The following is an 8,742-nucleotide window of genomic DNA, read 5'->3' as shown; positions in this document are numbered from 1 at the left end:
CCAAAATATAAAATTATAGTTCTTGTTCTACATCAGCCATACAAAAAAAGAAAATCAGATTGTATATATCCTGTTATGTACCTTCCTTATCTGTATCTTTCAGCATAGTATAAGTTTGTAAAATTTTCAAAGGGGTTGGTACTGCGATTAAGCATGAGGTAAAAACCAGGTGAGCATTGTTCCCTCCTGCTAAGCAGCAGTCCGTTCTATTTAAAATTTCCCGGGCCAGATAAATCCAGACATTTTCCTGAGGGTCAAATTTTTGTTGTAAAAGGTTTTCCCCTCTTATGAGAAGGAGCGGACAGATCAGGACGCCCCACAATAAAACCTTGACCAATTTCATGATAAGGGCTGTAAAACTTGATCAAAAATTGACAAATTATTTAAAGTTCCTTTCTTCTGAATAGGAATTTTAAGTCTCTTATTGGCTCCACCTTTCACTGTTCTCTGCCTCCAGTCACGGAGTCTGCGGGGGTTCCTTCTTGTTCTGGTCCAGCCACTGGCTTTAGGTGACTGGAATGTATCCAAGTCTTGATTCCCTCGAGCTTTGCTGCCGTCGCGGTCATCAAAAGTACCCTATACGGTTTTCCGGGGCAGGAGACTGATCCTGTGACTGCAGCATGTCCCGTACCTGCTGGTGGATGGAAGACAAAACAGAAACCAAGGACCATACATATTTTCTAATCATTCCCTCGCCTAAAACATGTAACTGTTGTTCAGTATTCATGGGCAGACTCAGAGGGTAAGGCTTACCATACATTATCTCAAACGGGCTTAATCCCAATTTAGAATGTGGTGCGACCCTTACTCGTAACAGGGCCAAGGGTAGGGTCTCTGGCCATTTGAGTCGAGCTTCTTGACAAATCTTTGCAAGGTGTCTTTTTAAGGTCTGATTCATACGTTCCACCTTTCCACTGGACTGGGGTCAGCAAGGGGTGTGTAAATGCCAGCTGATTCCCAGGAACTCAGAAACCTTCTGAGTAATTTGTGCAATGAAATGTTGGCCATTGTCTGACCCTATTCCTTTTGGAAGTCCGAAGCGAGGTATGATTTCTCGTAGGAGCGCCTTGACCACCATTCGGGCTTGGGCAGTCCGACATGGAAAGCACTCAACCCAATTGGAGAAAGTCTGCAAAGAGAAGGAGATATCTCATCCCTTGTTGCCGGGGCAACTCGGTAAAATCCACCTGTCATTCTTCTCCTGGCCCATTGCCTATTCTCTGATGTCCTGGAGTTTCTTCTTTCCCTCCTTCTGGGTTATTTCTCTGGCAAATCTCACATGTTTCTGATAGCTTCTTGGCAGCCTCTTTTAATCCCACTCCAGTTACATAGTGACTGATCCATCTTACCAGGGCCCTGGGCCCGTAGTGGGTGCCTCAGATTCAGAGACCTGAACCTTTGGGTTAGGTGATGGGGCATTTGCACCAAGGTGGCAGAGAGTACAAAGAGCTGGTAAATGTGACTTTACCTAGGTTTCTAAAAGACTGCAGTGTTCAGGAATGCATTTGACCAGCCCCCGTTCTCTGGCGATACTACCTGCAGAATTCCTTCAGTTTGACTTAGACCTTGTCCATACGCACATCTGCACCAGCTGAGTTGAACAGATTCCATAAAGCTCTCTATGGACACTTTTGTATCAATTTAAGAGCGGTTCACTTCACTTTAGCCTAAACTAGTTCCTAACCAACACCGACTAAACAGAAACAAACCTGATTTAAGCCACAATAACAACATCCACATAACTTTCAGCACCAGTACAATGAATCAGCTTTAAATTCCACACTACGTTAAACGTCTGGACAACTCAGTCCTTCAGAAGCCATTTTGAACTGGTGTCGTTAACCTGGTACAAAACACGCTCTTATTACAGTTTAAACCAGGTTTATTTTGATTTCCCTCACATTGATGAAAAGTGGCTGTGTCTACACGAGATATTTTTACTGTGCAGTAGACTACTCTACTGCACAGTAAAGTGTCACTGTCCACACGTGCAGATGCTTACTGCATTGTAAATTAGTCCACTGCGCAATAAATTTACTGTGCAGTAAAGTCAACTAGCATTAATTGCACATGTTGCCACGCCCAATAGGATTAAATAAAATGGATATGAACCTATAAGACTAAAGAAGCAGCCACACAGGTTTATACCGGTTGAAAACATCCTGCACAGGTTTGTGTTGGCTAGTGAATGGAGACTCCAAGGAGCCTTTTCCCATGTTTGTTGCTCCCTGCCTGGTCCATGTAACTTGGGTAGGCACACAAGGACACTTATCCTAAATCAAGTGCTTATTGACCCCTTGATTAACAAAGTTTTACATTGTGATTCTGTTTAAGGTCTTATCCTGCATTTATGAATGGGAGCTACTCACTTATGCGAGCTTTCTGGGGCATCGAGCCAGCCAGCCACCTGCCTACCGTACCTCACCACCCTGTTATGTTAAATCTTGCCTTACTTCTCATCTCAATTCATTGCAGTATGGCATGCCTTTCTTGTGACATTATGTAGAACATGTGCTTAATATGGTGTGTGATGCATTAGACATTTAATTAACAAATGGCTTATTAATACTTTGAAAAGAGAGAGGAACTCTATTATTATTGATGTTAGAAGTAAGAATAAGGACAGGAATATGTTTCACTATGTGATGTATTGCAATCCAAAATGCAAGGCATGAACGTCAGAATGGGAGGTCTGTTTCCAATACACAAAGATGCATAAACTTGAGTGGTCTCTATAATTATGCCCCCTCCACTCTTTCTAACTGTTTCCATAGGCTTCAGGATGAAGCCCAGCTGACATAGTTATGATGACTTTTTTTTTTTCTCCTCTTTTTTCCATCTTCTTTAATTTTCACTATAAAGGGATGTTTCACCACAAAGAAAAAAATATTGTTACAGCCCTGCACTTTTCAAGATGAATTTTCCTTTTTCTTTTCTAGTTTTTGAAAGTCGGGAAATTTGCTGAGATCTGTGTTTCCTTCAAAACCATCTGCTTCAATGAAGCTATTGGCTTTGGTAATACAAATTTAGGGAATTAAAAAAAATCAGAATATAAATCCATCTTGGACAAAGAATAGGAAAACACCCCGAGAGTGGAACTCTCATGAATTGTAAAGGTTTATTGCCTCCATTGTAACGGTTTATTGCCTCCAAATTGTAAAGGCTTATTGCCTCAAGTGGGGGCCAAAGCAGGAAAGTAGATTAAATTATTCCATCATAAAAATATTTCATACGCTTTACCAAATACAAATAACACACCAGAAATAAAGCTCCATAAGAACAATTCACCTTATACAGTGCACATCTTGAAAGCACATTACAGACATTAGCTAGTTAAAGCTGATGGAAGAGAAGGGAGAGCTTCTGGGAGCTAGACCCGATGATCTTATGAGGTCCCCTCCAGCCCTAATGTCTATGACCCTGTAATTTGAGATTAGAAGCAAGATATGAAGACCATTATTAAGTTAAGTTAAGTTAATGTTGTTAGAGTGAGAACTGAACACGTTTGTGCTCAGTGGGTATGTCTACAAGTGCATTTACGCCAACCGAAATTTACTGCACAGTAAATTACTGCGCAGTAAATTGGGGGTGAGCCAGCATCTACACATGCAGGTATTAAAGCACATTAACGCTGTGTGTGGACTGAGCTGGGACTAAAGTTAGTCCAAAGTCAGCCCACACACACAACGTTACTGAGCAGCAAAGCATCTGCATGTGTGTTAAAGCACAGTAACTAATCGGGCATAAATGTAATACCTGCATGATGCCGTCAGCATAAGTCGCCATGTTTACAGTGCAGTACAGTTGTATATGTGTAGATGCACACTCGTACTGCACAATAATTTCAGCTACTGTGCAGTAAATGCACACGTGTAGATGCGCTCGCTCACTGTTTCCTTGAAATCACTGTTTTTTCGGTGGATGTCACTTCAGCTACTGTGCTGGCATTCGGCAGACTGGTTATGGGACTGCAGAGACTTGAAGAGAAGCGGGATTCACAGGATCACACCTGGTAACTACATTTCCTTGTGACATAATCAAGCAACCACCACGTCAGAGAAGCCCTGGTGTTCGGCTGTCACCTGGTCCCAAGGAAAACACCCTAAGTTTAGCAAATCTGGTTCTTCCACTGCCTCAGTACTGGTTGCCAACATGCAAACCATTTCAACTCTTCACTGGCAGTATTACCATGTATGAAATGATCATGAAAGAACTTTTCTTACCAAAGTGCTCTGCATCAACAATGGCTCAAAATAATCATTGTAATAAAAAATGAGTCAAAGAGTTCATAGGTGCTGGATATACTAGATAGGCAGGGTTTTGGATGAGCAAAGGGTTGGGACAACATTGCTATGGGCTGTCTCATTTCCTAGACTCTGGACTGGAACCATATAAAAAGAGCTCATATCCCAGTGCTCCTCATTCACTCATCTTCACTCCTTTGCATTTGTCCTAGCTGCTGAAGAGGGTAAGTCTGATTCCTATTCTTTCTATCTGCTCCTTGAATGGAAGCCTTAATATAATCCTTTGCAAATTCTAGTCTTAAATGTATTCCTGTCTCTGGACTGGGCTTTCCCTGTCCTCGCCCTCTGTGTATGTGGTTGCCTCTTTATGCTAGCACCAGAAAAACTTGTGGTGCACGGACAATACCAGAAAAGCAGGGGAAAAGGTGAAGGAAAGGAGCCTACAGAGGGACCAGGTCACAGAGCTGAATGAGAGATTGTTTGGTACCAGGTTAATGACACTGGTTCAAAATGGCTTCTGAAGGACCGAGTTGTCCAAACTTTTAACTTAGGCTGAAGTTTGACAGACAGGAAAGCATGCAGCATTTTAGAAGCAGCCTTCCTTTCTCATGAGCTAGTTGTATCTTGTTGTAGAAACCCACATCAGAGTGACACCATGGTTTGAAGTCACGTATTCTAGATTATTTACCAGAAATGTTGGCACCAGTGTTTTGGGGATTCATGTTTCCACTTAAAAGCTTAAAAGTGAAGAAGAAGAAAGAACTTCCCTTGAGTTCTGTAGAAATAGAAAAGGGAAGGGGAGAAGGTCCTTTCTGGTTCATTTAACACAGAGTGTCTCTGCCTTGTTTCTTGCAGCTTTGCCCACACGACAGAAGATGTGCTCCCGCAGACCTTGCCACGAGCGTGAAACCTCCTGCCACAGTTCTGGGTCTCGCTGCCATGAGTCCAGACCTTCCTGCAACATCACTGTGGTAGAGAGACCATACTGCTGGCAAGGGCAACAATACCGTCCACCCTACTATCCAGTGCAACCCATCTACCCAGGCTATCAGCAGTGCTGCAAGTACCCTAAGATCCCACAGTGCCCCCAGTACCCACAGTACCCCCAGTATCCCCAGTTCCCACAGTACCCCAAGTAACAGCCAGAAGAACAGCAAGGAGAGAAGCCAAGACCTGCATGTTCCCTTCCTCCTGTTATGAAGATGGCTCATGTGCCGAAGGTTGCTTTGTCTTGTTGCATAAATTGCAGCTTCTCTGTGTATGTCTGTGCCATGTTTTGAAGATTTGCCCACTGTATAAGTGTGAAGTGTTCTTAACGAGGGTCCTTTCCGGAGTCGGGTATGCTCCCAGACTATGGGAATTGTTCTAATCTTGCTTTCCTGCTTCCTACTGCAGCTTGATATGGCACACAATAAAACATAACATTCACAAAAGCATCGTGGTATTTGTCTTTTCGTTTGGTCATGAAATATCCTCGTTTCTGGTTATTCTTCAATTCTTTGTTTCTCAATATTCCAGAACCCCTCTTATCATCGAGAATAGGGTTGGACTGGGCCCTGAGAGGTCATCTAGACTATTCACAGGTCCAAGGCAGGATCCAATATACCCAACTTCTTCCTGTGCCCTTCTGCAAAATGTGGATGACTTGCTTTTACCAGCCACCACTGAAGCAAATTGCCTGGAAGGAACAATCTGCCTCCTTCATTTTCTGGGACAAGAAGGATACCGGGTGTCCAAAAGTAAGATGCAACCAATGTCCCAGAAGGTAACATATTTAGGATTTGAACTACAGCCTGGTCAGAGAGCCCTGTTGCCTGAAAGAAAAGAAGCTATATGCCGGCTAGCAACCCCAAAAATAAAGAAGCAAGTACGGGGCTTCATACGTACAGTAGGTTTTTGCAGGATTTGGATTCCAAATTTGGGGGTTATTGCAAAACCTCTGTATGGAGCTACACAAGGTGATGAAAAGGGGCTCGAATGGACTGAAGAGTGTGAGCAAGCATTCTGCCAGTTAAAGCAGGCTCTTATTGGAGCACCCGCCTTAGGACTACCGGACATGACTAAGCCTTTTTCCCTTTTTGTGCAAGACCAAAAGGGGGGTGGCCGTTGGAGTATTAACACAAAAATTAGGTAGCTGGCAATGACCAGTGGCATATTTTTCTAAGCAATTAGACCTTGTGTCATCCAGATGGCCTGCTTGTCTCCGAGCCGTTGCTGCCACCTGTCTGCTAATACAAGAAGCTGAAAAGTTAACCCTAGGCCATGAAATGACTGTATATGTGCCTGACGCAGTGCTTACAGTCCTGGAGCAGAAAGGAGGGAACTGGTTAACCCCGGGACGCATGGCTCGATATCAGGCAATCCTCCTCGATAAGCCTGAAATAAAATTGGCCATTTCTCGCACTGTAAATCCAGCAACACTGTTGCCACCTATGGCTGACACACCAGCTCTTGTACATGATTGCCTGCAAACATTGGAAGCTGTTTACTCCTCAAGACCAAACCTGAGAGACCAACCCCTTGACAATGCTGAACTGGAATTCTACACGGATGGCAGCTCAAGTATGGAGAATGGAATTTGAAAATCCAGATACGCTATCGTGACTACACAGAATGTGATAGAAGCAGGACCTTTAAACCCATCTGTTTCAGCTCAAAAGGCTGAACTCATTGCTATGACTCGGGCTTTGCAATTGGCGGCCAACAAAACTGTTAATATTTATACTGATTCTAAATATGTTTTCCTTGTTTTACATGCTCACGGAGCTCTGTGGAAAGAGCGGGGTCTACTTGATGCTAAAGGAGCAAGCATTAAACATAGCAAGCAAATAAAAGCTCTCCTCAAGGCAGTCTGGGAACCGAAGGAGGTAGCGGTAATGCATTATAAGGCACATCAGAAAGGGAACGACCCCTCCACAAAAGGTAATCGATTTGCTGACACTACGGCAAGGAGAGCAGCTAAAAGACCTCAGTCAGACTTGCTGCCCGAAGTAAGTAATCTGTTATCTCTCCTCCCAGACCTATACCAGCCTGTGACACCACAGTATGGGGAAAAAGACAAACAATTAATAAAAGAGTTTCAAGCAAAGAAGGGGGAGCACGGGTGGCTAGTAGCAAAGGATGGCCGCATTATCATCCCAGCTGCCTGGGTTCGTGCGGTAGTAAAGAGCGCTCATCATGGCACCCACTATGGACCCAAAGCCCTGGTAAGATGGATCAGTCACTATATAACTGGAGTGGGATTAAAAGAAGCTGCCGAGAAGGTATCAGAAACATGTGAGGTCTGCCAGAGAAATAACCCAGAAGGAGGGAAAAAAGAAACTCCAGGACATCAGAGAATAGGCAATGGGCCAGGAGAAGAATGGCAGGTGGATTTTACCGAGTTGCCCCGGCAACAAGGGATGAGATATCTCCTTCTCTTTGCAGACACTTTCTCCAATTGGGTTGAGTGCTTCCCATGTTGGACTGCCCAAGCCCGAGAGGTGGTCAAGGCGCTCCTACGAGAAATCATACCTCGCTTCGGACTTCCAAAAGGAATAGGGTCAGACAATGGCCCACATTTCATTGCACAAATTACTCAGAAGGTTTCTGAGTTCCTGGGAATCAGCTGGCATTTACACACCCCTTGGCGACCCCAGTCCAGTGGAAAGGTGGAACGTATGAAGCAGACCTTAAAAAGACACCTTGCAAAGATTTGCCAAGAAGCTCGACTCAAATGGCCAGAGGCCCTACCCTTGACCCTGTTACGAGTAAGGGTCACACCACATTCTAAATTGGGATTAAGCTCATTTGAGATAATGTATGGTAAGCCTTACCCTCTGAGTCTGCCCATGGGTACTGAACAACAGTTACAAGTTTTAGGACAGGGAATGATTAGAAAATATGTATGGTCCTTGGTTTCTGTTTTGTCTTCCATCCACCAGCAGGTACGGGACGTGCTGCAGTCACAGGATTAGTCTCCTGCCCCGGAAAACCGACTATTACCTGGGAGTTACGCCCTTGCGAAAGACTGGAACGAGGAACCACTTCGAGCCAGATGGAAGGGCCCATATAGGGTACTCTTGACGACCCCGACGGCAGCAAAGCTCGAGGGAATCAAGACTTGGATACATTCCAGTCGCCTAAAGCCGGTGGCTGGACCAGAACAAGAAGGAACCCCCGCAGACTCCGGGACTGGAGGCAGAGAACAGTGAAAGGTGGAGCCAATAAGAGACTTAAAATTCCTATTCAGAAGAAAGGAACTTTAAATAATTTGTCAATTTTTGATCAAGTTTTACAGCCCTTATCATGAAATTGGTCAAGGTTTTATTGTGGGGCGTCCTGATCTGTCCACTCCTTCTCATAAGAGGGGAAAACCTTTTACAACAAGAATTTGCCCCTCAGGAAAATGTCTGGATTTATCTGGCCCGGGAAATTTTAAAAAGAACGGACTGTTGCTTAGCGGGAGGGAACAATGCTCACCTGGTTTTTACCTCATGCTTAATCGCAGTACCAACCC

General features: G+C 44.2%; 1 long non-coding RNA gene across 1 annotated transcript; it reads left to right on the top strand.

The window, feature by feature from the left end:
* The first annotated feature begins 4,343 nt into the window (after positions 1 to 4,343).
* On the top strand, positions 4,344 to 5,677 carry LOC132245697 (uncharacterized). Its single transcript, XR_009457396.1, has 2 exons — positions 4,344 to 4,468; positions 5,100 to 5,677. It is a non-coding gene; the product is annotated as an uncharacterized LOC132245697 (long non-coding RNA).
* The last annotated feature ends 3,065 nt before the right edge of the window (positions 5,678 to 8,742 follow it).

This window comes from Alligator mississippiensis, chromosome 15 (genome assembly GCF_030867095.1).
Source record: "Alligator mississippiensis isolate rAllMis1 chromosome 15, rAllMis1, whole genome shotgun sequence".
Taxonomy (NCBI): domain Eukaryota; kingdom Metazoa; phylum Chordata; order Crocodylia; family Alligatoridae; genus Alligator; species Alligator mississippiensis.
Note: the sequence above shows the minus strand (reverse complement) of the source record. Positions and strands in the feature narration are given on the sequence as shown.